Source organism: Polypterus senegalus, chromosome 12, assembly GCF_016835505.1.
Source record: "Polypterus senegalus isolate Bchr_013 chromosome 12, ASM1683550v1, whole genome shotgun sequence".
Classification (NCBI taxonomy): Eukaryota; Metazoa; Chordata; class Cladistia; order Polypteriformes; family Polypteridae; genus Polypterus; species Polypterus senegalus.
The window spans coordinates 123,943,727-123,953,426 of NC_053165.1; positions in this window are offsets into that span (position 1 = coordinate 123,943,727).

Consider the following 9,700-nt stretch of genomic DNA (forward strand, 5'->3'; position numbering starts at 1 on the left):
GTCACCGCCAGGAGGCACCCCAATGCCTTGGGAACTTGTGACCTCAGCACTTCCGCCACACCAGGAAGTGCTGGGAGGAAGATTTAAATGGATACCCAGAGAGCTGCCGGGGGAACATCCGGCACTTCTGCCATGCTGGGGCGTGGCCAACGAGGGAATGCCGGGAACCACCTGGAGCTCATACGGGAGCGTATAAAAGGGGCCGTCTCCCTTCATTCAGGGTTGGAGTCGGGTGGAAGAAGGACAAGGCATGAGAGAGGTGTGGAGGCGGCCCGAAGAAAGGCATTTGTGAGGCCAGGACTGTGTTTTTGGGGGTGTTTTGTGCACGGAACTGGGTCTGAGTGACCATTATTTGTAAATATTGTATATAATAAATACGTGTGGTGGTGAAGAACAACATGTCCGCCTGTCTGTGTCCAGGTCGGCTCCACATCTGGCGTACCTGACAATATGCTCCGCCTGTTTCAAGGCGGGGACCTGTAAAACAAAATCTTGTTGTGGACGGCCCAGCGCAGCAGGGGATCCGACCCACCTATCGGCAGCCGGCCCGTGGGGGCCGGGCATGTGTTTCCTTTTACAGGCAGGGACTTCCCGGATCCGCGTCATTGGCGGGCGCATGCCAGTCTGCGGGGCTTCGGCAGGAGGAGACACTGCAGCTCTAGAGGTGCCGGCAACAACAAGGCTGTCAGCAAGCACGTCGCCGCCGCAGAATGGGAGGCAAGATGGCCGTGGACCAGAAGTTCCTCCCCCTGACAGGCACGCGATTGGATGGTGTGTCTTGTGTGCCCACCAATGACTGCATAGAGGCGGGACCAAGGAATGTCCATCACGTGCAGGGGGGAGACCTGATTGGGCCAGAAGACGAGGCCCACAGGAAGTTGCTGGCGTTGGAGGCTGACAGACAGGTAGGCTCCACGTCGGATAACTTCCTGTCTTTGCCGGCTGCTCTGTCGGAGCTGGAGGCGTGCCTTCAGCCCGCGGAGCAGCGTTTATTGCAGGTGCTACGTGCCCTTTCGGGCAGAGATGCAGGTACTGGAGAGGAAGGCAGTCGCGTCTATGGAAGAGTTTCATTTGGCGATCCGACGGCGCGGCGCTGGATTCTCCAGCCGGGGGTGCACGGCTGGGAAGGTAGGTTTTATCGTTCCCGTACAGCATGAGGGATGGTCTGCTGAACATGGCTGTGATTCTCAGGATCAGCTTCAAGTAAGCAGCCCTCCGATAGTAGGTGCGGCACAACGGGCTGTGCGCGTGGCTAGGGGGGAGTCCGTGAGGACGCTGCCTGGACACGGGCTGCTGAGTGCCCCGGGTCCTAGCGCCCTCCGCCCCGAGTCGGCCACGGTCTCGCGCCGCACTGTATGGACGCAGACAGGAAAGGGGCTCTTTCTTTCTGATAAGGAGTCTCAGACCGTCAGGGTGTCCCAGAGTGAGAGGAGGAATGGGAGGCTGAGTGTCGCTTCCTCCGATAAGATGGGATGTGGTGCTGGGTGCACGCGTCCGGGTGCTGGCCGCCCTCTGCGGGGGCAGAGGGAATCCCTGAGGCCGGTGGAGAGGAAAAGACTGCAGGCGGTTCCAACACCAGGAGGGACATGGGACCCGCGGAGAGGGTGCCGAAAAGGCAAGTGCCGTGGTGTCGGATGGAGTGCGTGGCACGAATGGACGCCAGGGAAGGGTGTCAAGGCAGTGGTTCTGCCCCTCTCTTTCTGTTTCTTTCAGGACGGGACCCCGGGCTGGCAGTAGGACCCACTCCGTTGGGAACCTGCGGGACTGGTCTAAAGTTAAAAGCGGTGAGACACATACCACTCCCGGGATTAATTTGGGCCTCGTTATGGATGGAGATGAACCGTCTCAAGCTGCCTCCATGCCATGTAATCAGCCGGCAGAGAGAGACGAAGTGGCCGTCCTGGGTAAAGTGGTAACTCCCGGGCCGTCGCGTGCTGACACGTCATCCACCAACGCCGCGGCGGAGCGAGAGGAAACCACACCCCTTTGAGGTCGACGCTGATCCTCTCTCCTTGTTGCGGTTCCAATTTAAAGAGACGCCGGCTTCTTTTAGAAGGGAGCAATGGAATGACGACTCCCTGAAGTTTGCAAAAAATGCAGTGGTCCTTGTCAATTGCCAGCACACTGATCAGTCAATGCCACAGGGCCCTCACTTTGTATTAGACAACGACCTTCTTTACCGTGTAGCAATGCATGACGGGCAGGAGAGAAAACTGCTGCTAATTCCGCGTACCTTCCGGCGGCAGGTCTGCGAGCTAGCACACACCCACCTCCTAGGTGGCCACTTGGGCACCGAGAAAACTCTGGAGTGGATCAAGCTCCATTTCTACTGGCCGGGAATCAATGAGGAGGTTCGTCGCTTTTGCACTTCCTGCCCGGAATGTCAACTGCGACAAATTCCTAGGAGGGACCGTGCTCCTCTCGTTCCTATTCCCCTGATTGATGTTCCCTTCCACAGAATCGGGGTCGACTTGGTTGGACCCCTAGAGCACTCAGCCCGAGGACAAAAGTACATTTTAGTCCTCGTGGATTATGCTACAAAATACCCCGAAGCTGTTCCATTGCGCTCAGCTTCCTCTAAAGCCATCGCACGGGAATTACTAGGGGTCTTTGCGCGCGTGGGGATCCCCAAGGAAGTCTTGACGGACCAGGGGATCCCTTTCACCTCGGAGACGTTCAAGGAGACTGCCAAGTTACTGAAAATAAAGCATTTAAAGACCTCGGTGTATCATCCTCAAACCGACGGATTAGTAGAGAGGTTTAATCAAACTCTCAAACAAATGCTGCGTAAGGTGGTCAGCGAGGATGGAAAGAACTGGGATCAGCTCCTCCCCCTCGTCCTTTTTGCCTACCGGGAAGTCCCACAAGCCTCCATGGGGTTCTCCCCTTTTGAATTACTGTATGGGTGACAAAATCGGGGCATATTAGATATTTTAAAAGAAGGATGGGAAGAAGAGGCTCTTCCCTCTACAAACATACTAGAATATATCGCGCAGTTACGCGATAGATTTGGAAAGATTCGTCCTCTCCTTAAAAGTCACATGGAAGAGGCTCAAGCAGCACAGGCCCATTACTAAAACCGCGGCACGTCTCTTCGGGAGTTCCACCCGGAGATCGGGTCATGGTCCTAGTGCCTACCTCCCACTCTAAGTTGCTTGCCCATTGGCAAGGCCCCTACGAAGTTAAGGAGAGGAAGGGACTGGTCGACTATTTGGTTAGTCACCGCAATCGTCGGCCGAAAGAGCGAGTTTATCATGTGAATCTGCTGAAACCGTGGAAGGACAGGGACCCCGCTCCCTCCTCCGGCCAGCCCCGCTCACTCTTCGCTCACACACACGACCTTAACTTCGGTACGGACTTAAGTCCCCAGACAATGGCAGGAGCTGGAAACAGTTATCCGGACCGTTCGGGAGGTAGTCAGTGAAAACCCTGGAAGGACCTCCCTGATTGAGCACAACATTGTGACAGAGCCCAGGGTTGTTGTCCGAGAACGCCCATATCGTCTTCCCGAGGCAAAAAATGCTGAAGTGGAGCTTGGGATCAAGCGCATGCTGGAACTAGGTGTAACTGAGGAAAGTTATAGTCCGAGCGGTATTACGGACACTTGGTGAGGCCGGGCTCCGGATTAATCCCAAGAAATGCTTCTACTACGGTTTGTACCCCGGTTCTTGGAGAGAGCGGCGCCCTTCACTGATTTAACAAAGAAGAGGGCCCCGAACATTGTGGTATGGACTGAGAAGACAGGCGCTGCATTTGGTGACTTAAAGCAGGCCCTTACGTCCACACCTATTTTGATGGCACCTAACTTTTCTTTGCCTTTCATCCTCCAGACGGATGCTTCGGACACAGGCCTGGGCGCCGTGCTGAGCCAAAGTGTCGATGATGTGGAACACCCCATCATGTTCCTGAGCCAGAAACTGTTGGACCAGGAGACCAGGTATGCAGCGGTGGAAAGGGAGGCTTTGGGGATTAAATGGGCGATTACTCAGCTTAGGTACTACCTGTTGGGCCGGGAATTCACCCTTGTCACGGACCATGCACCTCTACAGTGGATGGCCCTGCACAAGGAGTTGAATCCGCGGGTCACCCAGTGGTTTCTTGACCTACAGCCATATAAGTTTTCGCTCGTTCATCGTCGGGGAGCTCTCCATGCCATGATGGTCTTTCTCGGGTTCACGACCTCTCGGTTAGGGTCGCCCGACCCGATGGGTCTGGGCTGAGGGGGGGGCCTTGTCACACACATGCGCATGGGAGGCATTTAAAGGGCTTGAGTGAAGGCAGTTTGGAGGCATGCCGGGCTGTGATCCAATGGTTGAAGACCACATGCTCGATCCTTATGACCTCACTTCCTGTCTTCCCCTTTAAAAACCTGCCCCTTTTCCCTTTTTCCTCAGTCTTGTTTTGGACTCCATTGTATGAACTTCAGTGCTGGTTATTTTGACAAAAACGACTTTTGCAGCCAGGAAACCATATTACACGGGTGGCTGCCCCAAACCTTTATCTGTCTATGTCTCGTTTTTGTGACAATATATATATATTCCCTTTGGGGTGCGAGCAGCTGTTGCTGGGGGTGCCAGAATCCATCGAGGAAGAAAAATGAAAAACATTATTTGTACAAAATCTTAATTTATCTATCCATTCCTAAATAATTAAATGGGCAGGCTACAGGCGTATCAGTGCAATATGCTGCTTGTTAAAACGGATGACTTCCGCTCTTACGTGCTGCATTGGTATTATGAACTATCATATCTGTTCAAGTTCCATCCATCCATTTTCTAACCCGCTGAATCTGAACACAAGGTCACGGGGGTCTGCTGGAGCCAATCCCAGCCAACACAGGGCACAAGGCAGGAACCAATCTTGGGCAGGGTGCCAACCCACTGCAGGACACACACAAACACACCAAGGCCAATTTAGAATCGCCAATCCACCTAACTTGAATGTCTTTGGACTGTGGGAGGAAACCAAAGCACCCGGAGGAAACCCACGGGGAGAACATGCACACTCCACGCAGGGAGGACCCGGGAAGCGAATGCAGGTCTCCTAACTGCGAGGCAGCAGCGCTACCACTGTGCCACCGTGCCGCCCCTGTTCACGTTCTATTTAAATTTTAAATATAAGTAAGTTTTATTTAGTCGCCAGAAATATCTTTGGTAGGATTGTAAGTTAAATTTAGTCATCATTGCATACATTTTTCTTCACCATAGAAATGTAAAGACTAAATTCAACTTGCATTCCTACCAAAGATATTTCTGTTGACTAAATAGAACCTACTTATATCCAAATAGAACTTGAAAGGATATATTTTTTTGAATCTGATCATGCATTTTAGATCAACCTGTCGCACTACATCAAGCACGCGTGCTATTGTGCTCTCGCCTGCCTGCCTCAATAAGTCACCGTTAAACCGCTCTTACTTTTTACCATTCATTTAATCATGGCTAGTCGCGAAAAAATTAGAAAATGGAAGGAGGATTACACTGAGTATGGCTTTACCAAAACAATTATTGATGGCGAATAAAGTATCCATTATTCATAAAGCTTCAATTGGTGATCTGTTTTTCTGCGTTAACCTCATATTTTTTCATACTTTTTCTCAAACCCAAGGGGGTGCGAAATTGGCATCGTCCGTCACGGGGGTGCGAGGGTAAAATGAATTGGGAAGCGCTGATATATATGTATGTGTTTGTGTATATGTGTATATATATATATATTGAAATAGTTTTACTGTCAAATATTTCAGAGTACGCGACAAGTGTTTCGCCCTAATTCTGGGCTCATCAGGCGTACAAACTCACTGCAGCCCCTCTCGGGAATCGAACCTCGGACGTCAACGCTAGAGGCAAAGCCTCTTGCGTTGCGCCACGGCGTGTGGTTCGCTTATCTGACAGTGTGTAGATCGGGATATATATATATATATATATATATCAGCAAAATACCTGCGCTTCGCAGCGGTGAAGTAGTGTGTTAAAGAAGTTATGAAAAAGAAAAGGGAACATTTTAAAAATAACGTAACATGATTGTCAATGTAATTGCTTTGTGACTGTTATGAGTGTTGCTATCATCAAGGATTTGATTATCATTATTTCTTTTAATCAGGTTCGTATTTGGTGTTGTGTTCATGTTACATTCCGTGTTTGTCAACCGTTGTAAAGATATCAGGTTTCATTCACAAATTCCTTTCTTACTGCATCAATAAACAGCTCGTCTTCTTCTTTATTTGAGACATCACACACTGCATGCACGGGTTTTTTCTTACACTGTCTTCCTTTAGCTGGACATTGACTTTTTACACCGTGTACTTTGTTTCTGCAGTAGCTTGTATGCGTCACTCGCTTCATATTCTTTTGCTGCCTTCTCAATTGTGTAATGCGTTTTTTGTTCAGTGCTCTTTGGAGCTGTTCCTTTTTGTCTGCGTACTGCGTTCACAGTCAGTTCACATGGGCCGCTCGGAGTACATGCATCGAAGGTTCTCAGCTGTGCTTGTGCTATCTCATGCGATGTCCACGGCTTTATTTAATGTTAGCTAAGACCCGGCACATAAAAGTTTCTCTCGCAGTTTTGCTGAGTTTGTGCCAAACACCACCCTGACCATCTCATCTTCGTCTGCATAAGCACAGTCCTTCACCCGCGAATATTTAGCGGCAGTGTGTTTCTATTGGATTGCCACTGATGGACGGCCTTATATAGGCAGGCACTCAATTACGTGGGAGGCGTGACGATGAGAGATGCAACTCCGCCTCACACGGTGACGGAGCTGCAGGCTATGGCCAGTATATATGTACATAAGTAGGTTCCAGTTATGACTGTTACGCATAGAATTTCGAATTGAAACCTGCCTAACTTTTGTAAGTAAGCTGTAAGGAATGAGCCTGCCTTCTACCTACACGGGAAGTTGGAGAATTAGTAATGAGTGAGTAAGTGAGTGAGTGAGTGAGTGAGTCAGTGAGTCAGTCAGTGAGGGCTTTGCCTTTTATTAGTATAGATGATTCTTTAAGTCAACAATTCTTTAAATAGTTATATACCAATATTTAGCAGTTTGAAATATATTCTTGTACCTCACTTTAACCTGTTCCCATGTTTTCCTTGTGCTCACGTTTGATCTGGAATTATGACATATTAAATAATAATTAATCTGACACATAGGAAATGAAACGCTGCATTCAGAAAGTAAAATGCACACCACTTACATGTTTAATTTGTCAGCCACTTTTGGCCAGCCGTCTTTACTGGTTTGGGCTGCTTTTGCAGTGTTACCACTTGTGCATATTAAATCTTGAAATTCTTCATGTCCTTCAAGTAAAAGGTCCTGCTCCGCTTGTGTGGAATAAATGTGCCCGTTCTTTTGTCATTTTGTTGCAGCCTTTCAAAGACTTGCTGATCATGTTTTCTAGACTCAATATATATGGGCTTTTCAATCAGCGCGGGCGCACACAGTCATCTCAGATGATTAGATCCAGCTAAACAAATCTACTGCACAGCTGCGTTTGAAAAATTGACTTATCCCAGATGAGTTTCACTGGCATTAACTCATCCAAGATGAGACATCTGATCTCGAATGATTTAAGAGATGTATGGAAAATACCCCCCAGGCACCTCACACACAGATAAACACACTTGAGCTCTGAGAATCTTCTGTGTGACTTAAGCTGCGTCAGTGGGTACATGGGATAGCAGGCTGTTTGCTGCTTGTGCTGATCAATACATTTGCAAAACAAAAGACGCTAATGGAGATGTGTGAAGGAATTTAAGGTGGCGTGGCCTAAGTTGTTCTTAGGCTTCAGGGATTCTAGTGGTTACTCACTGACACACCTAATTAAGGACAGCATCAGAGAAATATCATTTGCTCGAAAGGAAATGTATAGTTGGGTGTCACCTGCATACAGGTATGAGTGGAAATTAATGTTATGTTTTCTAATAATAGGTCTGTGGTATAGTGGGTCCACAGCTCTCAGCAAAGGCCTGTTTTAAATAAATAATCACCACGCTCGCGGCTTAGCGAGGCAGCGTGGTGGTTGTGGCTGCAGCAGTTCTCAGGGCGATTTGCGATGTGGGCGTTTCTCACCTAAGTGCAGAGGTGAGAGACTGCCCGCATCTGTGATTGTTCCTGCGGCTGCTACTTTGCCACAGCTGCTAGGCCCTCTCGACCTATATAGAAGCACGAGTTGGCTAAAAAGGGGAGAAAGAAGAGTAGATCAAGAAAGGAAAGAAAGATGGAGGTTGCTGGAGAGCACGGAGCAGGAAAGAGAGAGAGAGAGCTTGTGCAGGTAAGCGAGCGAACGAGTGAATGCTCACTGGCAGCTGTACGGAAGCCTGGGTGTTAGGCCGACACCCGGGAGTTGTAGTAGTGGTCGCTCCCGCTTAGTGATCGAGTAGCATGAGTGAGCAGTGAAGGGCGACTGGCCGCATAAGGCCGGTAAGGCAATAGGAGTCAGGAGGCTTGGTGGAGAAGTCCTTGATGTGAGCATCCTGGTTATCAAGGATACCAAGTCTCGAGTCTGGGATGAAGCCAGGATCGGGAGGCCTCCAGACTTGTTTGAAAAGGAGTGAAAGACAGCTGCAGAAAGCGTCTCGCCTGCTGCGGGGCCCAGACGGGTGAAGCAGAAGAGACGCTAGGATAGAAGACATCAGGCTCTGAATGGTATTTTAAAGGACTGCGTCCAGCGTTGTTTTAACCTCGTTTTTAAAGGATTGTTTTGTATTTATTTTTAAACCTCCACGTTCCTTTTATGGATTATTTATTTAATGAAGAAATTGAATACACTGCACTTTATTTGAACACTTTGTTTGGTTGTCTGTTTTAATAAGAGCACTTTTGTACCATCCCCTTGCTATGTTGTTGCCTTATTGTCTAGCTCAGTGTTCTTCAACCCGTGGTCCGTGGACCAGTGCCGGTCTGCAGTAAATTCCTGCCAGTCCGCGGAAAATTTTGACTGAATCATGTAGATGCACAGTTCTGTTCACGAGTATATAGCAAATTTTTTTAGTCGACGCGGAAGCTAACTTTTGTCCGAACCATGATTTATTTAAATATTTACTAGCCCCAATACGCCTCTCGTGGCTATTTTTCATACTACTTTAGATCGTGTTTCCAGATTTCACCGTGCATTTGAGACTTCTCTAAGGCGTTGGTCTCCAATAAATGCCGTCTACTGTGCCGCGTCAGAAGCTTGTTTGGTGGATGAAGTGCGCGGCTGCCGAATGTCAGTATAGCGCCCGCTCGTCTGCTGATAACACTCAAGGTGACTCAAGGCTCTTCATGACACTATGTGAGAGCATGGACTCACACCACCAACATCTCCTTCTCCATGCAGAAGTAAGGTGGTTATTGAGAGGAAGGGTTCTTTTGCGGCTTTTGGAACTGAGGGAAGAAGTAAAGCAGTTTTTGAGAGAGTAAAAATCTGAACTGAAGCCTTTGTTGAATGAAGAATGGCTGGCAAAGCTTGCTTACATGGCGGACATATTCAGTCTGCTCAATGAAGTTAATATTTCTCTGCAGGGGCCATATACAAATATTTTTACTTTAAGAAATAAAATAGATGCGTTCAAAAAGAAGCTAGCTCTTTGGAATAGTCACTTACAAGAGGAAGATATAGAAATGTTTCCACTTTTGGAAGAATTTTTGATTGCTGCTGATGTCAACCAGAAAGTCATAGTCAATATAATAAGTCAACATTTAAGAGCATTAGCTGAAAATTTT